Source organism: Phyllobates terribilis, unplaced genomic scaffold (assembly GCF_046119375.1).
Source record: "Phyllobates terribilis strain yellow unplaced genomic scaffold, ASM4611937v1 Scaffold_8__6_contigs__length_399053987, whole genome shotgun sequence".
Classification (NCBI taxonomy): Eukaryota; Metazoa; Chordata; class Amphibia; order Anura; family Dendrobatidae; genus Phyllobates; species Phyllobates terribilis.
Genome location: NW_027362768.1, coordinates 347,265,620 through 347,283,631, shown reverse-complemented (window position 1 = coordinate 347,283,631; position 18,012 = coordinate 347,265,620). Strand labels below are relative to the sequence as shown.

Here is an 18,012-nt window from a genome sequence, read left to right as displayed (position 1 = left end):
GAGATGGCCACCTGGACTCCCGTTAAGAAGACATGCTGTCAACCTCTAGATCCCTCACATGCCTGCACTTTTCGGCTTGCTGCTGCTGCAATCCACGCGTTTTAGATCTGCATAACTCCACCTCTTTTAGCACAGTACCCTCAACCCCCGGCTGTTCCCACCCGCCTCAACACCGTTGGAAGGGAGGAGAACCAATTAAGGCGGGGGGGGTGGAACGAGCAGCTGTCTACCCTTAGCAGGAGGATTGCTGATTAATTACCTCTCCTGCTGCTGCTGCTGCTGCTGGCTGTCCAGCAGCAGACTGAAGGTGGCTGCTGCTGTGCGCAGGTATATAAAGGCTCAGAGCCTATTATGACACGCGCAGCCAGCGTTCCATTGCCACATTCCGTCTACTGCAGGCGGGATACCTGGATGGCTGAATGTCACTGAGAAGCTCACAGAGACCGCCATAAGCAACAGTTTAAAAGAATGCCACAGACTAATCAACCAAACTTTTTGGGTTGGTTTCTCTTTTATAGTCTGCAGGCATTAAATGAAAGAAGTCAGTGTTCCAGCAGAGGGAGACAACGTTTCAGAAAAGGCATTGTAGCAAACCAAAAAAGAAATTTTAAGCGCAGCAGAGTAACCAGCTCACATACCTGTTAGCTCAGGTGAGTTTAAAAGGCTGCTGTTGATAACAAGGGCATTTGCTAAATAGATGGTGTGTGTGCAACAATATACTGAAAGGTCAATTATATTGTGCAGCTTATCTCACCACCTGTAGTTATTTAGGTGAAAGCTCCAAAATGCTTGCCTAATATGTCTGTTTATCCAAAAGGAAGTATAGAGGGAGAGCTAGATAGATAGCATTGCATTACATTACATGGCAATGCAATGCACAGTTGCTGAAGTTGAACCAAAATGAGCTTGTCATCTGGCTTCTGCAACTTTTAACATGAAAAATCCAATGAGGAGAAGAAAAGCAAAGCCAAAGAGTCCATCCCAAAATCCGACAAACAAGCCAAATGAACAAAAAGCATTGAATTCAATTCTTTCTGATTTTAGAAACTGCATTAAAGAAGGGGTGCACCGGTCCTGGAGATACTGCAATACCAGGTCAATGCGTGGAGTGGACAGAGCAAGCTCTTTTTCCATCTCCCTGTTCTAAAAATCCATTTAATATATGGTCCCCAGATAGGGGACGTATCAGATATTAAACTGATAAGAACAGATACTACACTTGATCTTAGCCAAAAGGCCGAGAAGCGATAACCAGAATTGGTTTCCGACTACGGTGCCACCCAAGGATTCTGAAAAGTCCATTTGTGGAGATGGCCACCTGGACTCCCGTTAAGAAGACATGCTGTCAACCTCTAGATCCCTCACATGCCTGCACTTTTCGGCTTGCTGCTGCTGCAATCCACGTGTTTTAGATCTGCATAACTCCACCTCTTTTAGCACAGTACCCTCAACCCCCGGCTGTTCCCACCCGCCTCAACACCGTTGGAAGGGAGGAGAACCAATTAAGGCGGGGGGGGGGGGGTGGAACGAGCAGCTGTCTACCCTTAGCAGGAGGGTTGCTGATTAATTACCTCTCCTGCTGCTGCTGCTGCTGCTGCTGGCTGTCCAGCAGCAGACTGAAGGTGGCTGCTGCTGTGCGCAGGTATATAAAGGCTCAGAGCCTATTATGACACGCGCAGCCAGCGTTCCATTGCCACATTCCGTCTACTGCAGGCGGGATACCTGGATGGCTGAATGTCACTGAGAAGCTCACAGAGACCGCCATAAGCAACAGTTTAAAAGAATGCCACAGACTAATCAACCAAACTTTTTGGGTTGGTTTCTCTTTTATAGTCTGCAGGCATTAAATGAAAGAAGTCAGTGTTCCAGCAGAGGGAGACAACGTTTCAGAAAAGGCATTGTAGCAAACCAAAAAAGAAATTTTAAGCGCAGCAGAGTAACCAGCTCACATACCTGTTAGCTCAGGTGAGTTTAAAAGGCTGCTGTTGATAACAAGGGCATTTGCTAAATAGATGGTGTGTGTGCAACAATATACTGAAAGGTCAATTATATTGTGCAGCTTATCTCACCACCTGTAGTTATTTAGGTGAAAGCTCCAAAATGCTTGCCTAATATGTCTGTTTATCCAAAAGGAAGTATAGAGGGAGAGCTAGATAGATAGCATTGCATTACATTACATGGCAATGCAATGCACAGTTGCTGAAGTTGAACCAAAATGAGCTTGTCATCTGGCTTCTGCAACTTTTAACATGAAAAATCCAATGAGGAGAAGAAAAGCAAAGCCAAAGAGTCCATCCCAAAATCCGACAAACAAGCCAAATGAACAAAAAGCATTGAATTCAATTCTTTCTGATTTTAGAAACTGCATTAAAGAAGGGGTGCACCGGTCCTGGAGATACTGCAATACCAGGTCAATGCGTGGAGTGGACAGAGCAAGCTCTTTTTCCATCTCCCTGTTCTAAAAATCCATTTAATATATGGTCCCCAGATAGGGGACGTATCAGATATTAAACTGATAAGAACAGATACTACACTTGATCTTAGCCAAAAGGCCGAGAAGCGATAACCAGAATTGGTTTCCGACTACGGTGCCACCCAAGGATTCTGAAAAGTCCATTTGTGGAGATGGCCACCTGGACTCCCGTTAAGAAGACATGCTGTCAACCTCTAGATCCCTCACATGCCTGCACTTTTCGGCTTGCTGCTGCTGCAATCCACGCGTTTTAGATCTGCATAACTCCACCTCTTTTAGCACAGTACCCTCAACCCCCGGCTGTTCCCACCCGCCTCAACACCGTTGGAAGGGAGGAGAACCAATTAAGGCGGGGGGGGTGGAACGAGCAGCTGTCTACCCTTAGCAGGAGGATTGCTGATTAATTACCTCTCCTGCTGCTGCTGCTGCTGCTGGCTGTCCAGCAGCAGACTGAAGGTGGCTGCTGCTGTGCGCAGGTATATAAAGGCTCAGAGCCTATTATGACACGCGCAGCCAGCGTTCCATTGCCACATTCCGTCTACTGCAGGCGGGATACCTGGATGGCTGAATGTCACTGAGAAGCTCACAGAGACCGCCATAAGCAACAGTTTAAAAGAATGCCACAGACTAATCAACCAAACTTTTTGGGTTGGTTTCTCTTTTATAGTCTGCAGGCATTAATTGAAAGAAGTCAGTGTTCCAGCAGAGGGAGACAACGTTTCAGAAAAGGCATTGTAGCAAACCAAAAAAGAAATTTTAAGCGCAGTAGAGTAACCAGCTCACATACCTGTTAGCTCAGGTGAGTTTAAAAGGCTGCTGTTGATAACAAGGGCATTTGCTAAATAGATGGTGTGTGTGCAACAATATACTGAAAGGTCAATTATATTGTGCAGCTTATCTCACCACCTGTAGTTATTTAGGTGAAAGCTCCAAAATGCTTGCCTAATATGTCTGTTTATCCAAAAGGAAGTATAGAGGGAGAGCTAGATAGATAGCATTGCATTACATTACATGGCAATGCAATGCACAGTTGCTGAAGTTGAACCAAAATGAGCTTGTCATCTGGCTTCTGCAACTTTTAACATGAAAAATCCAATGAGGAGAAGAAAAGCAAAGCCAAAGAGTCCATCCCAAAATCCGACAAACAAGCCAAATGAACAAAAAGCATTGAATTCAATTCTTTCTGATTTTAGAAACTGCATTAAAGAAGGGGTGCACCGGTCCTGGAGATACTGCAATACCAGGTCAATGCGTGGAGTGGACAGAGCAAGCTCTTTTTCCATCTCCCTGTTCTAAAAATCCATTTAATATATGGTCCCCAGATAGGGGACGTATCAGATATTAAACTGATAAGAACAGATACTACACTTGATCTTAGCCAAAAGGCCGAGAAGCGATAACCAGAATTGGTTTCCGACTACGGTGCCACCCAAGGATTCTGAAAAGTCCATTTGTGGAGATGGCCACCTGGACTCCCGTTAAGAAGACATGCTGTCAACCTCTAGATCCCTCACATGCCTGCACTTTTCGGCTTGCTGCTGCTGCAATCCACGCGTTTTAGATCTGCATAACTCCACCTCTTTTAGCACAGTACCCTCAACCCCCGGCTGTTCCCACCCGCCTCAACACCGTTGGAAGGGAGGAGAACCAATTAAGGCGGGGGGGGGGGGGTGGAACGAGCAGCTGTCTACCCTTAGCAGGAGGGTTGCTGATTAATTACCTCTCCTGCTGCTGCTGCTGCTGGCTGTCCAGCAGCAGACTGAAGGTGGCTGCTGCTGTGCGCAGGTATACAAAGGCTCAGAGCCTATTATGACACGCGCAGCCAGCGTTCCATTGCCACATTCCGTCTACTGCAGGCGGGATACCTGGATGGCTGAATGTCACTGAGAAGCTCACAGAGACCGCCATAAGCAACAGTTTAAAAGAATGCCACAGACTAATCAACCAAACTTTTTGGGTTGGTTTCTCTTTTATAGTCTGCAGGCATTAAATGAAAGAAGTCAGTGTTCCAGCAGAGGGAGACAACGTTTCAGAAAAGGCATTGTAGCAAACCAAAAAAGAAATTTTAAGCGCAGCAGAGTAACCAGCTCACATACCTGTTAGCTCAGGTGAGTTTAAAAGGCTGCTGTTGATAACAAGGGCATTTGCTAAATAGATGGTGTGTGTGCAACAATATACTGAAAGGTCAATTATATTGTGCAGCTTATCTCACCACCTGTAGTTATTTAGGTGAAAGCTCCAAAATGCTTGCCTAATATGTCTGTTTATCCAAAAGGAAGTATAGAGGGAGAGCTAGATAGATAGCATTGCATTACATTACATGGCAATGCAATGCACAGTTGCTGAAGTTGAACCAAAATGAGCTTGTCATCTGGCTTCTGCAACTTTTAACATGAAAAATCCAATGAGGAGAAGAAAAGCAAAGCCAAAGAGTCCATCCCAAAATCCGACAAACAAGCCAAATGAACAAAAAGCATTGAATTCAATTCTTTCTGATTTTAGAAACTGCATTAAAGAAGGGGTGCACCGGTCCTGGAGATACTGCAATACCAGGTCAATGCGTGGAGTGGACAGAGCAAGCTCTTTTTCCATCTCCCTGTTCTAAAAATCCATTTAATATATGGTCCCCAGATAGGGGACGTATCAGATATTAAACTGATAAGAACAGATACTACACTTGATCTTAGCCAAAAGGCCGAGAAGCGATAACCAGAATTGGTTTCCGACTACGGTGCCACCCAAGGATTCTGAAAAGTCCATTTGTGGAGATGGCCACCTGGACTCCCGTTAAGAAGACATGCTGTCAACCTCTAGATCCCTCACATGCCTGCACTTTTCGGCTTGCTGCTGCTGCAATCCACGTGTTTTAGATCTGCATAACTCCACCTCTTTTAGCACAGTACCCTCAACCCCCGGCTGTTCCCACCCGCCTCAACACCGTTGGAAGGGAGGAGAACCAATTAAGGCGGGGGGGGGGGGGTGGAACGAGCAGCTGTCTACCCTTAGCAGGAGGGTTGCTGATTAATTACCTCTCCTGCTGCTGCTGCTGCTGCTGCTGGCTGTCCAGCAGCAGACTGAAGGTGGCTGCTGCTGTGCGCAGGTATATAAAGGCTCAGAGCCTATTATGACACGCGCAGCCAGCGTTCCATTGCCACATTCCGTCTACTGCAGGCGGGATACCTGGATGGCTGAATGTCACTGAGAAGCTCACAGAGACCGCCATAAGCAACAGTTTAAAAGAATGCCACAGACTAATCAACCAAACTTTTTGGGTTGGTTTCTCTTTTATAGTCTGCAGGCATTAAATGAAAGAAGTCAGTGTTCCAGCAGAGGGAGACAACGTTTCAGAAAAGGCATTGTAGCAAACCAAAAAAGAAATTTTAAGCGCAGCAGAGTAACCAGCTCACATACCTGTTAGCTCAGGTGAGTTTAAAAGGCTGCTGTTGATAACAAGGGCATTTGCTAAATAGATGGTGTGTGTGCAACAATATACTGAAAGGTCAATTATATTGTGCAGCTTATCTCACCACCTGTAGTTATTTAGGTGAAAGCTCCAAAATGCTTGCCTAATATGTCTGTTTATCCAAAAGGAAGTATAGAGGGAGAGCTAGATAGATAGCATTGCATTACATTACATGGCAATGCAATGCACAGTTGCTGAAGTTGAACCAAAATGAGCTTGTCATCTGGCTTCTGCAACTTTTAACATGAAAAATCCAATGAGGAGAAGAAAAGCAAAGCCAAAGAGTCCATCCCAAAATCCGACAAACAAGCCAAATGAACAAAAAGCATTGAATTCAATTCTTTCTGATTTTAGAAACTGCATTAAAGAAGGGGTGCACCGGTCCTGGAGATACTGCAATACCAGGTCAATGCGTGGAGTGGACAGAGCAAGCTCTTTTTCCATCTCCCTGTTCTAAAAATCCATTTAATATATGGTCCCCAGATAGGGGACGTATCAGATATTAAACTGATAAGAACAGATACTACACTTGATCTTAGCCAAAAGGCCGAGAAGCGATAACCAGAATTGGTTTCCGACTACGGTGCCACCCAAGGATTCTGAAAAGTCCATTTGTGGAGATGGCCACCTGGACTCCCGTTAAGAAGACATGCTGTCAACCTCTAGATCCCTCACATGCCTGCACTTTTCGGCTTGCTGCTGCTGCAATCCACGCGTTTTAGATCTGCATAACTCCACCTCTTTTAGCACAGTACCCTCAACCCCCGGCTGTTCCCACCCGCCTCAACACCGTTGGAAGGGAGGAGAACCAATTAAGGCGGGGGGGGTGGAACGAGCAGCTGTCTACCCTTAGCAGGAGGATTGCTGATTAATTACCTCTCCTGCTGCTGCTGCTGCTGCTGGCTGTCCAGCAGCAGACTGAAGGTGGCTGCTGCTGTGCGCAGGTATATAAAGGCTCAGAGCCTATTATGACACGCGCAGCCAGCGTTCCATTGCCACATTCCGTCTACTGCAGGCGGGATACCTGGATGGCTGAATGTCACTGAGAAGCTCACAGAGACCGCCATAAGCAACAGTTTAAAAGAATGCCACAGACTAATCAACCAAACTTTTTGGGTTGGTTTCTCTTTTATAGTCTGCAGGCATTAATTGAAAGAAGTCAGTGTTCCAGCAGAGGGAGACAACGTTTCAGAAAAGGCATTGTAGCAAACCAAAAAAGAAATTTTAAGCGCAGTAGAGTAACCAGCTCACATACCTGTTAGCTCAGGTGAGTTTAAAAGGCTGCTGTTGATAACAAGGGCATTTGCTAAATAGATGGTGTGTGTGCAACAATATACTGAAAGGTCAATTATATTGTGCAGCTTATCTCACCACCTGTAGTTATTTAGGTGAAAGCTCCAAAATGCTTGCCTAATATGTCTGTTTATCCAAAAGGAAGTATAGAGGGAGAGCTAGATAGATAGCATTGCATTACATTACATGGCAATGCAATGCACAGTTGCTGAAGTTGAACCAAAATGAGCTTGTCATCTGGCTTCTGCAACTTTTAACATGAAAAATCCAATGAGGAGAAGAAAAGCAAAGCCAAAGAGTCCATCCCAAAATCCGACAAACAAGCCAAATGAACAAAAAGCATTGAATTCAATTCTTTCTGATTTTAGAAACTGCATTAAAGAAGGGGTGCACCGGTCCTGGAGATACTGCAATACCAGGTCAATGCGTGGAGTGGACAGAGCAAGCTCTTTTTCCATCTCCCTGTTCTAAAAATCCATTTAATATATGGTCCCCAGATAGGGGACGTATCAGATATTAAACTGATAAGAACAGATACTACACTTGATCTTAGCCAAAAGGCCGAGAAGCGATAACCAGAATTGGTTTCCGACTACGGTGCCACCCAAGGATTCTGAAAAGTCCATTTGTGGAGATGGCCACCTGGACTCCCGTTAAGAAGACATGCTGTCAACCTCTAGATCCCTCACATGCCTGCACTTTTCGGCTTGCTGCTGCTGCAATCCACGCGTTTTAGATCTGCATAACTCCACCTCTTTTAGCACAGTACCCTCAACCCCCGGCTGTTCCCACCCGCCTCAACACCGTTGGAAGGGAGGAGAACCAATTAAGGCGGGGGGGGGGGGGGGTGGAACGAGCAGCTGTCTACCCTTAGCAGGAGGGTTGCTGATTAATTACCTCTCCTGCTGCTGCTGCTGCTGGCTGTCCAGCAGCAGACTGAAGGTGGCTGCTGCTGTGCGCAGGTATACAAAGGCTCAGAGCCTATTATGACACGCGCAGCCAGCGTTCCATTGCCACATTCCGTCTACTGCAGGCGGGATACCTGGATGGCTGAATGTCACTGAGAAGCTCACAGAGACCGCCATAAGCAACAGTTTAAAAGAATGCCACAGACTAATCAACCAAACTTTTTGGCTTGGTTTCTCTTTTATAGTCTGCAGGCATTAAATGAAAGAAGTCAGTGTTCCAGCAGAGGGAGACAACGTTTCAGAAAAGGCATTGTAGCAAACCAAAAAAGAAATTTTAAGCGCAGCAGAGTAACCAGCTCACATACCTGTTAGCTCAGGTGAGTTTAAAAGGCTGCTGTTGATAACAAGGGCATTTGCTAAATAGATGGTGTGTGTGCAACAATATACTGAAAGGTCAATTATATTGTGCAGCTTATCTCACCACCTGTAGTTATTTAGGTGAAAGCTCCAAAATGCTTGCCTAATATGTCTGTTTATCCAAAAGGAAGTATAGAGGGAGAGCTAGATAGATAGCATTGCATTACATTACATGGCAATGCAATGCACAGTTGCTGAAGTTGAACCAAAATGAGCTTGTCATCTGGCTTCTGCAACTTTTAACATGAAAAATCCAATGAGGAGAAGAAAAGCAAAGCCAAAGAGTCCATCCCAAAATCCGACAAACAAGCCAAATGAACAAAAAGCATTGAATTCAATTCTTTCTGATTTTAGAAACTGCATTAAAGAAGGGGTGCACCGGTCCTGGAGATACTGCAATACCAGGTCAATGCGTGGAGTGGACAGAGCAAGCTCTTTTTCCATCTCCCTGTTCTAAAAATCCATTTAATATATGGTCCCCAGATAGGGGATGTATCAGATATTAAACTGATAAGAACAGATACTACACTTGATCTTAGCCAAAAGGCCGAGAAGCGATAACCAGAATTGGTTTCCGACTACGGTGCCACCCAAGGATTCTGAAAAGTCCATTTGTGGAGATGGCCACCTGGACTCCCGTTAAGAAGACATGCTGTCAACCTCTAGATCCCTCACATGCCTGCACTTTTCGGCTTGCTGCTGCTGCAATCCACGCGTTTTAGATCTGCATAACTCCACCTCTTTTAGCACAGTACCCTCAACCCCCGGCTGTTCCCACCCGCCTCAACACCGTTGGAAGGGAGGAGAACCAATTAAGGCGGGGGGGGGGGGGGTGGAACGAGCAGCTGTCTACCCTTAGCAGGAGGGTTGCTGATTAATTACCTCTCCTGCTGCTGCTGCTGCTGCTGGCTGTCCAGCAGCAGACTGAAGGTGGCTGCTGCTGTGCGCAGGTATATAAAGGCTCAGAGCCTATTATGACACGCGCAGCCAGCGTTCCATTGCCACATTCCGTCTACTGCAGGCGGGATACCTGGATGGCTGAATGTCACTGAGAAGCTCACAGAGACCGCCATAAGCAACAGTTTAAAAGAATGCCACAGACTAATCAACCAAACTTTTTGGGTTGGTTTCTCTTTTATAGTCTGCAGGCATTAAATGAAAGAAGTCAGTGTTCCAGCAGAGGGAGACAACGTTTCAGAAAAGGCATTGTAGCAAACCAAAAAAGAAATTTTAAGCGCAGCAGAGTAACCAGCTCACATACCTGTTAGCTCAGGTGAGTTTAAAAGGCTGCTGTTGATAACAAGGGCATTTGCTAAATAGATGGTGTGTGTGCAACAATATACTGAAAGGTCAATTATATTGTGCAGCTTATCTCACCACCTGTAGTTATTTAGGTGAAAGCTCCAAAATGCTTGCCTAATATGTCTGTTTATCCAAAAGGAAGTATAGAGGGAGAGCTAGATAGATAGCATTGCATTACATTACATGGCAATGCAATGCACAGTTGCTGAAGTTGAACCAAAATGAGCTTGTCATCTGGCTTCTGCAACTTTTAACATGAAAAATCCAATGAGGAGAAGAAAAGCAAAGCCAAAGAGTCCATCCCAAAATCCGACAAACAAGCCAAATGAACAAAAAGCATTGAATTCAATTCTTTCTGATTTTAGAAACTGCATTAAAGAAGGGGTGCACCGGTCCTGGAGATACTGCAATACCAGGTCAATGCGTGGAGTGGACAGAGCAAGCTCTTTTTCCATCTCCCTGTTCTAAAAATCCATTTAATATATGGTCCCCAGATAGGGGACGTATCAGATATTAAACTGATAAGAACAGATACTACACTTGATCTTAGCCAAAAGGCCGAGAAGCGATAACCAGAATTGGTTTCCGACTACGGTGCCACCCAAGGATTCTGAAAAGTCCATTTGTGGAGATGGCCACCTGGACTCCCGTTAAGAAGACATGCTGTCAACCTCTAGATCCCTCACATGCCTGCACTTTTCGGCTTGCTGCTGCTGCAATCCACGTGTTTTAGATCTGCATAACTCCACCTCTTTTAGCACAGTACCCTCAACCCCCGGCTGTTCCCACCCGCCTCAACACCGTTGGAAGGGAGGAGAACCAATTAAGGCGGGGGGGGGGGGGTGGAACGAGCAGCTGTCTACCCTTAGCAGGAGGGTTGCTGATTAATTACCTCTCCTGCTGCTGCTGCTGCTGCTGCTGGCTGTCCAGCAGCAGACTGAAGGTGGCTGCTGCTGTGCGCAGGTATATAAAGGCTCAGAGCCTATTATGACACGCGCAGCCAGCGTTCCATTGCCACATTCCGTCTACTGCAGGCGGGATACCTGGATGGCTGAATGTCACTGAGAAGCTCACAGAGACCGCCATAAGCAACAGTTTAAAAGAATGCCACAGACTAATCAACCAAACTTTTTGGGTTGGTTTCTCTTTTATAGTCTGCAGGCATTAAATGAAAGAAGTCAGTGTTCCAGCAGAGGGAGACAACGTTTCAGAAAAGGCATTGTAGCAAACCAAAAAAGAAATTTTAAGCGCAGCAGAGTAACCAGCTCACATACCTGTTAGCTCAGGTGAGTTTAAAAGGCTGCTGTTGATAACAAGGGCATTTGCTAAATAGATGGTGTGTGTGCAACAATATACTGAAAGGTCAATTATATTGTGCAGCTTATCTCACCACCTGTAGTTATTTAGGTGAAAGCTCCAAAATGCTTGCCTAATATGTCTGTTTATCCAAAAGGAAGTATAGAGGGAGAGCTAGATAGATAGCATTGCATTACATTACATGGCAATGCAATGCACAGTTGCTGAAGTTGAACCAAAATGAGCTTGTCATCTGGCTTCTGCAACTTTTAACATGAAAAATCCAATGAGGAGAAGAAAAGCAAAGCCAAAGAGTCCATCCCAAAATCCGACAAACAAGCCAAATGAACAAAAAGCATTGAATTCAATTCTTTCTGATTTTAGAAACTGCATTAAAGAAGGGGTGCACCGGTCCTGGAGATACTGCAATACCAGGTCAATGCGTGGAGTGGACAGAGCAAGCTCTTTTTCCATCTCCCTGTTCTAAAAATCCATTTAATATATGGTCCCCAGATAGGGGACGTATCAGATATTAAACTGATAAGAACAGATACTACACTTGATCTTAGCCAAAAGGCCGAGAAGCGATAACCAGAATTGGTTTCCGACTACGGTGCCACCCAAGGATTCTGAAAAGTCCATTTGTGGAGATGGCCACCTGGACTCCCGTTAAGAAGACATGCTGTCAACCTCTAGATCCCTCACATGCCTGCACTTTTCGGCTTGCTGCTGCTGCAATCCACGCGTTTTAGATCTGCATAACTCCACCTCTTTTAGCACAGTACCCTCAACCCCCGGCTGTTCCCACCCGCCTCAACACCGTTGGAAGGGAGGAGAACCAATTAAGGCGGGGGGGGTGGAACGAGCAGCTGTCTACCCTTAGCAGGAGGATTGCTGATTAATTACCTCTCCTGCTGCTGCTGCTGCTGCTGGCTGTCCAGCAGCAGACTGAAGGTGGCTGCTGCTGTGCGCAGGTATATAAAGGCTCAGAGCCTATTATGACACGCGCAGCCAGCGTTCCATTGCCACATTCCGTCTACTGCAGGCGGGATACCTGGATGGCTGAATGTCACTGAGAAGCTCACAGAGACCGCCATAAGCAACAGTTTAAAAGAATGCCACAGACTAATCAACCAAACTTTTTGGGTTGGTTTCTCTTTTATAGTCTGCAGGCATTAATTGAAAGAAGTCAGTGTTCCAGCAGAGGGAGACAACGTTTCAGAAAAGGCATTGTAGCAAACCAAAAAAGAAATTTTAAGCGCAGTAGAGTAACCAGCTCACATACCTGTTAGCTCAGGTGAGTTTAAAAGGCTGCTGTTGATAACAAGGGCATTTGCTAAATAGATGGTGTGTGTGCAACAATATACTGAAAGGTCAATTATATTGTGCAGCTTATCTCACCACCTGTAGTTATTTAGGTGAAAGCTCCAAAATGCTTGCCTAATATGTCTGTTTATCCAAAAGGAAGTATAGAGGGAGAGCTAGATAGATAGCATTGCATTACATTACATGGCAATGCAATGCACAGTTGCTGAAGTTGAACCAAAATGAGCTTGTCATCTGGCTTCTGCAACTTTTAACATGAAAAATCCAATGAGGAGAAGAAAAGCAAAGCCAAAGAGTCCATCCCAAAATCCGACAAACAAGCCAAATGAACAAAAAGCATTGAATTCAATTCTTTCTGATTTTAGAAACTGCATTAAAGAAGGGGTGCACCGGTCCTGGAGATACTGCAATACCAGGTCAATGCGTGGAGTGGACAGAGCAAGCTCTTTTTCCATCTCCCTGTTCTAAAAATCCATTTAATATATGGTCCCCAGATAGGGGACGTATCAGATATTAAACTGATAAGAACAGATACTACACTTGATCTTAGCCAAAAGGCCGAGAAGCGATAACCAGAATTGGTTTCCGACTACGGTGCCACCCAAGGATTCTGAAAAGTCCATTTGTGGAGATGGCCACCTGGACTCCCGTTAAGAAGACATGCTGTCAACCTCTAGATCCCTCACATGCCTGCACTTTTCGGCTTGCTGCTGCTGCAATCCACGCGTTTTAGATCTGCATAACTCCACCTCTTTTAGCACAGTACCCTCAACCCCCGGCTGTTCCCACCCGCCTCAACACCGTTGGAAGGGAGGAGAACCAATTAAGGCGGGGGGGGGGGGGGTGGAACGAGCAGCTGTCTACCCTTAGCAGGAGGGTTGCTGATTAATTACCTCTCCTGCTGCTGCTGCTGCTGGCTGTCCAGCAGCAGACTGAAGGTGGCTGCTGCTGTGCGCAGGTATACAAAGGCTCAGAGCCTATTATGACACGCGCAGCCAGCGTTCCATTGCCACATTCCGTCTACTGCAGGCGGGATACCTGGATGGCTGAATGTCACTGAGAAGCTCACAGAGACCGCCATAAGCAACAGTTTAAAAGAATGCCACAGACTAATCAACCAAACTTTTTGGCTTGGTTTCTCTTTTATAGTCTGCAGGCATTAAATGAAAGAAGTCAGTGTTCCAGCAGAGGGAGACAACGTTTCAGAAAAGGCATTGTAGCAAACCAAAAAAGAAATTTTAAGCGCAGCAGAGTAACCAGCTCACATACCTGTTAGCTCAGGTGAGTTTAAAAGGCTGCTGTTGATAACAAGGGCATTTGCTAAATAGATGGTGTGTGTGCAACAATATACTGAAAGGTCAATTATATTGTGCAGCTTATCTCACCACCTGTAGTTATTTAGGTGAAAGCTCCAAAATGCTTGCCTAATATGTCTGTTTATCCAAAAGGAAGTATAGAGGGAGAGCTAGATAGATAGCATTGCATTACATTACATGGCAATGCAATGCACAGTTGCTGAAGTTGAACCAAAATGAGCTTGTCATCTGGCTTCTGCAACTTTTAACATGAAAAATCCAATGAGGAGAAGAAAAGCAAAGCCAAAGAGTCCATCCCAAAATCCGACAAACAAGCCAAATGAACAAAAAGCATTGAATTCAATTCTTTCTGATTTTAGAAACTGCATTAAAGAAGGGGTGCACCGGTCCTGGAGATACTGCAATACCAGGTCAATGCGTGGAGTGGACAGAGCAAGCTCTTTTTCCATCTCCCTGTTCTAAAAATCCATTTAATATATGGTCCCCAGATAGGGGATGTATCAGATATTAAACTGATAAGAACAGATACTACACTTGATCTTAGCCAAAAGGCCGAGAAGCGATAACCAGAATTGGTTTCCGACTACGGTGCCACCCAAGGATTCTGAAAAGTCCATTTGTGGAGATGGCCACCTGGACTCCCGTTAAGAAGACATGCTGTCAACCTCTAGATCCCTCACATGCCTGCACTTTTCGGCTTGCTGCTGCTGCAATCCACGCGTTTTAGATCTGCATAACTCCACCTCTTTTAGCACAGTACCCTCAACCCCCGGCTGTTCCCACCCGCCTCAACACCGTTGGAAGGGAGGAGAACCAATTAAGGCGGGGGGGGGGGGGGTGGAACGAGCAGCTGTCTACCCTTAGCAGGAGGGTTGCTGATTAATTACCTCTCCTGCTGCTGCTGCTGCTGCTGGCTGTCCAGCAGCAGACTGAAGGTGGCTGCTGCTGTGCGCAGGTATATAAAGGCTCAGAGCCTATTATGACACGCGCAGCCAGCGTTCCATTGCCACATTCCGTCTACTGCAGGCGGGATACCTGGATGGCTGAATGTCACTGAGAAGCTCACAGAGACCGCCATAAGCAACAGTTTAAAAGAATGCCACAGACTAATCAACCAAACTTTTTGGGTTGGTTTCTCTTTTATAGTCTGCAGGCATTAAATGAAAGAAGTCAGTGTTCCAGCAGAGGGAGACAACGTTTCAGAAAAGGCATTGTAGCAAACCAAAAAAGAAATTTTAAGCGCAGCAGAGTAACCAGCTCACATACCTGTTAGCTCAGGTGAGTTTAAAAGGCTGCTGTTGATAACAAGGGCATTTGCTAAATAGATGGTGTGTGTGCAACAATATACTGAAAGGTCAATTATATTGTGCAGCTTATCTCACCACCTGTAGTTATTTAGGTGAAAGCTCCAAAATGCTTGCCTAATATGTCTGTTTATCCAAAAGGAAGTATAGAGGGAGAGCTAGATAGATAGCATTGCATTACATTACATGGCAATGCAATGCACAGTTGCTGAAGTTGAACCAAAATGAGCTTGTCATCTGGCTTCTGCAACTTTTAACATGAAAAATCCAATGAGGAGAAGAAAAGCAAAGCCAAAGAGTCCATCCCAAAATCCGACAAACAAGCCAAATGAACAAAAAGCATTGAATTCAATTCTTTCTGATTTTAGAAACTGCATTAAAGAAGGGGTGCACCGGTCCTGGAGATACTGCAATACCAGGTCAATGCGTGGAGTGGACAGAGCAAGCTCTTTTTCCATCTCCCTGTTCTAAAAATCCATTTAATATATGGTCCCCAGATAGGGGACGTATCAGATATTAAACTGATAAGAACAGATACTACACTTGATCTTAGCCAAAAGGCCGAGAAGCGATAACCAGAATTGGTTTCCGACTACGGTGCCACCCAAGGATTCTGAAAAGTCCATTTGTGGAGATGGCCACCTGGACTCCCGTTAAGAAGACATGCTGTCAACCTCTAGATCCCTCACATGCCTGCACTTTTCGGCTTGCTGCTGCTGCAATCCACGTGTTTTAGATCTGCATAACTCCACCTCTTTTAGCACAGTACCCTCAACCCCCGGCTGTTCCCACCCGCCTCAACACCGTTGGAAGGGAGGAGAACCAATTAAGGCGGGGGGGGGGGGGTGGAACGAGCAGCTGTCTACCCTTAGCAGGAGGGTTGCTGATTAATTACCTCTCCTGCTGCTGCTGCTGCTGCTGCTGGCTGTCCAGCAGCAGACTGAAGGTGGCTGCTGCTGTGCGCAGGTATATAAAGGCTCAGAGCCTATTATGACACGCGCAGCCAGCGTTCCATTGCCACATTCCGTCTACTGCAGGCGGGATACCTGGATGGCTGAATGTCACTGAGAAGCTCACAGAGACCGCCATAAGCAACAGTTTAAAAGAATGCCACAGACTAATCAACCAAACTTTTTGGGTTGGTTTCTCTTTTATAGTCTGCAGGCATTAAATGAAAGAAGTCAGTGTTCCAGCAGAGGGAGACAACGTTTCAGAAAAGGCATTGTAGCAAACCAAAAAAGAAATTTTAAGCGCAGCAGAGTAACCAGCTCACATACCTGTTAGCTCAGGTGAGTTTAAAAGGCTGCTGTTGATAACAAGGGCATTTGCTAAATAGATGGTGTGTGTGCAACAATATACTGAAAGGTCAATTATATTGTGCAGCTTATCTCACCACCTGTAGTTATTTAGGTGAAAGCTCCAAAATGCTTGCCTAATATGTCTGTTTATCCAAAAGGAAGTATAGAGGGAGAGCTAGATAGATAGCATTGCATTACATTACATGGCAATGCAATGCACAGTTGCTGAAGTTGAACCAAAATGAGCTTGTCATCTGGCTTCTGCAACTTTTAACATGAAAAATCCAATGAGGAGAAGAAAAGCAAAGCCAAAGAGTCCATCCCAAAATCCGACAAACAAGCCAAATGAACAAAAAGCATTGAATTCAATTCTTTCTGATTTTAGAAACTGCATTAAAGAAGGGGTGCACCGGTCCTGGAGATACTGCAATACCAGGTCAATGCGTGGAGTGGACAGAGCAAGCTCTTTTTCCATCTCCCTGTTCTAAAAATCCATTTAATATATGGTCCCCAGATAGGGGACGTATCAGATATTAAACTGATAAGAACAGATACTACACTTGATCTTAGCCAAAAGGCCGAGAAGCGATAACCAGAATTGGTTTCCGACTACGGTGCCACCCAAGGATTCTGAAAAGTCCATTTGTGGAGATGGCCACCTGGACTCCCGTTAAGAAGACATGCTGTCAACCTCTAGATCCCTCACATGCCTGCACTTTTCGGCTTGCTGCTGCTGCAATCCACGCGTTTTAGATCTGCATAACTCCACCTCTTTTAGCACAGTACCCTCAACCCCCGGCTGTTCCCACCCGCCTCAACACCGTTGGAAGGGAGGAGAACCAATTAAGGCGGGGGGGGTGGAACGAGCAGCTGTCTACCCTTAGCAGGAGGATTGCTGATTAATTACCTCTCCTGCTGCTGCTGCTGCTGCTGGCTGTCCAGCAGCAGACTGAAGGTGGCTGCTGCTGTGCGCAGGTATATAAAGGCTCAGAGCCTATTATGACACGCGCAGCCAGCGTTCCATTGCCACATTCCGTCTACTGCAGGCGGGATACCTGGATGGCTGAATGTCACTGAGAAGCTCACAGAGACCGCCATAAGCAACAGTTTAAAAGAATGCCACAGACTAATCAACCAAACTTTTTGGGTTGGTTTCTCTTTTATAGTCTGCAGGCATTAATTGAAAGAAGTCAGTGTTCCAGCAGAGGGAGACAACGTTTCAGAAAAGGCATTGTAGCAAACCAAAAAAGAAATTTTAAGCGCAGTAGAGTAACCAGCTCACATACCTGTTAGCTCAGGTGAGTTTAAAAGGCTGCTGTTGATAACAAGGGCATTTGCTAAATAGATGGTGTGTGTGCAACAATATACTGAAAGGTCAATTATATTGTGCAGCTTATCTCACCACCTGTAGTTATTTAGGTGAAAGCTCCAAAATGCTTGCCTAATATGTCTGTTTATCCAAAAGGAAGTATAGAGGGAGAGCTAGATAGATAGCATTGCATTACATTACATGGCAATGCAATGCACAGTTGCTGAAGTTGAACCAAAATGAGCTTGTCATCTGGCTTCTGCAACTTTTAACATGAAAAATCCAATGAGGAGAAGAAAAGCAAAGC

At 45.4% G+C, this 18,012-nt stretch overlaps 13 non-coding genes across 13 annotated transcripts; all 13 read right to left on the bottom strand.

Moving 5' to 3' along the window:
* Positions 1-1,058: 1,058 nt before the first annotated feature.
* Positions 1,059-1,249, bottom strand: LOC141158418 (U2 spliceosomal RNA). Its single transcript, XR_012248448.1, has one exon. It is a non-coding gene; the product is annotated as a U2 spliceosomal RNA (small nuclear RNA).
* A 1,124-nt stretch (positions 1,250-2,373) lies between these two features.
* On the bottom strand, positions 2,374-2,564 carry LOC141158417 (U2 spliceosomal RNA). The gene has a single exon (XR_012248447.1). It is a non-coding gene; the product is annotated as a U2 spliceosomal RNA (small nuclear RNA).
* A 1,116-nt stretch (positions 2,565-3,680) lies between these two features.
* Positions 3,681-3,871, bottom strand: LOC141158416 (U2 spliceosomal RNA). Its single transcript, XR_012248446.1, has one exon. It is a non-coding gene; the product is annotated as a U2 spliceosomal RNA (small nuclear RNA).
* Positions 3,872-4,989: 1,118 nt separating this feature from the next.
* On the bottom strand, positions 4,990-5,180 carry LOC141158415 (U2 spliceosomal RNA). The gene has a single exon (XR_012248445.1). It is a non-coding gene; the product is annotated as a U2 spliceosomal RNA (small nuclear RNA).
* Positions 5,181-6,304: 1,124 nt separating this feature from the next.
* On the bottom strand, positions 6,305-6,495 carry LOC141158413 (U2 spliceosomal RNA). The gene has a single exon (XR_012248443.1). It is a non-coding gene; the product is annotated as a U2 spliceosomal RNA (small nuclear RNA).
* Positions 6,496-7,611: 1,116 nt separating this feature from the next.
* On the bottom strand, positions 7,612-7,802 carry LOC141158412 (U2 spliceosomal RNA). Its single transcript, XR_012248442.1, has one exon. It is a non-coding gene; the product is annotated as a U2 spliceosomal RNA (small nuclear RNA).
* A 1,120-nt stretch (positions 7,803-8,922) lies between these two features.
* Positions 8,923-9,113, bottom strand: LOC141159702 (U2 spliceosomal RNA). Its single transcript, XR_012249703.1, has one exon. It is a non-coding gene; the product is annotated as a U2 spliceosomal RNA (small nuclear RNA).
* A 1,122-nt stretch (positions 9,114-10,235) lies between these two features.
* Positions 10,236-10,426, bottom strand: LOC141158411 (U2 spliceosomal RNA). The gene has a single exon (XR_012248441.1). It is a non-coding gene; the product is annotated as a U2 spliceosomal RNA (small nuclear RNA).
* A 1,124-nt stretch (positions 10,427-11,550) lies between these two features.
* Positions 11,551-11,741, bottom strand: LOC141158410 (U2 spliceosomal RNA). Its single transcript, XR_012248440.1, has one exon. It is a non-coding gene; the product is annotated as a U2 spliceosomal RNA (small nuclear RNA).
* A 1,116-nt stretch (positions 11,742-12,857) lies between these two features.
* On the bottom strand, positions 12,858-13,048 carry LOC141158409 (U2 spliceosomal RNA). Its single transcript, XR_012248439.1, has one exon. It is a non-coding gene; the product is annotated as a U2 spliceosomal RNA (small nuclear RNA).
* Positions 13,049-14,167: 1,119 nt separating this feature from the next.
* Positions 14,168-14,358, bottom strand: LOC141159701 (U2 spliceosomal RNA). The gene has a single exon (XR_012249702.1). It is a non-coding gene; the product is annotated as a U2 spliceosomal RNA (small nuclear RNA).
* Positions 14,359-15,480: 1,122 nt separating this feature from the next.
* On the bottom strand, positions 15,481-15,671 carry LOC141158407 (U2 spliceosomal RNA). Its single transcript, XR_012248437.1, has one exon. It is a non-coding gene; the product is annotated as a U2 spliceosomal RNA (small nuclear RNA).
* A 1,124-nt stretch (positions 15,672-16,795) lies between these two features.
* Positions 16,796-16,986, bottom strand: LOC141158406 (U2 spliceosomal RNA). Its single transcript, XR_012248436.1, has one exon. It is a non-coding gene; the product is annotated as a U2 spliceosomal RNA (small nuclear RNA).
* Positions 16,987-18,012: the final 1,026 nt, after the last annotated feature.